At 52.1% G+C, this 1152-nt stretch overlaps 1 protein-coding gene across 1 annotated transcript in view; it reads left to right on the forward strand.

The window, feature by feature from the left end:
- LOC113217494 (protein sidekick) overlaps nucleotides 1-1152 on the forward strand; it is a 22428-nt gene that overhangs the window by 6789 nt on the left and 14487 nt on the right. The window lies entirely within an intron of this gene.

Raw genomic sequence — 1152 nt, forward strand, 5'->3', positions numbered from 1 at the left:
CGCCGTATCCTGGAGCTGAACTCCTCCGGGCGGCGTGGCCAGGCCAGTACCACACCACAGTTGTTAGCACTTATGGGATGGGCTTTAATTGCGGGGGTCTGCAGCGTCCGGACCGGACTCTCTGGACTGACCAGCCTTCCGGAGCGCTAATGAATGAAACGGCTGTTCGAACACCTCCGCCGCCGCCGCCGCCTGCCCAAGGACATACTAACCATGCTTTACTTTTCTCCCTCGTTTTCAAAAAGTTTTTTGTTTCTTTTGTCGTTGTTTTTTTTTTACGATTTCCTCCTTGGCTTGGCGTGTTTTTGTGAGCGATTGAATCCTGCAGGGTGCTACACGTGCCCCTCCGCCCCACCACGTGCGCTCCACGTGTGGCTCCGCCGGGCAGCGCGACAGGAAGGGGTTGGCGGTCGGGGGGTCGTTACCCATAGCCACGACGACGCCTCTCTGGGGGGAAATCGAAAACGAACGTGAAAAAATAAGCGATGAAATCCCTTAAAAATACTGCGTTTTCTTGGAAAAGAAAGACACCGAATGGCGTTGGCTCGCCGCGTAAATCTGGGTCTGGGGTGCCCAGCAGTTGAAAACTTAGTTACGTGGCCCAGTAATTTCGCAGGGCACCTTCTGGTTTTTGGTGTTTCCGATGTCGGGATCATATATCATTCCTGGGGTGACAGTGCCCTATGGGTGTGCTGTGCAGTTTATGGAAACGAGAAGGTGTCGAGTTGGTGGCTATGACTAATGGCTTGCGTGAGGCGCCTGCTTTCCTTTAGTCAACCAGATTTACAGTATTTCGTAATCAAGGAAACGTTGCAGCTGTACAGAGAATGGGTTTCCAAAGCTGTACTGCTTGCTTCTGGTTTTACAGGGGTGTTGTGCCTTACCCCTTTCTGGTTAAACTGTACCGGGCAGGCTTGCCTGCCGACTCTCACCTCCCGGTGCCCTATGGCCCCGTGTGGGTATGCAACCCGTTTGCACGCCTGCATGCGGTACGGTACAACCAGAAGGGGTGTGAGAACAACATAACCAACCAGAAGAAAGTGCGGCTTAGAACACCCATCCCTGTTTACTGAAAATTGTTCCCAATATTTGCAATCTTTTCTTTTCCTTAAGGTCGGTAACAATATTGCTCACGGTCTTCAGAGTTCACTT

This window comes from Frankliniella occidentalis, unplaced genomic scaffold (genome assembly GCF_000697945.3).
Source record: "Frankliniella occidentalis isolate FOCC.00 unplaced genomic scaffold, Focc_3.1 Scaffold42, whole genome shotgun sequence".
Classification (NCBI taxonomy): domain Eukaryota; kingdom Metazoa; phylum Arthropoda; class Insecta; order Thysanoptera; family Thripidae; genus Frankliniella; species Frankliniella occidentalis.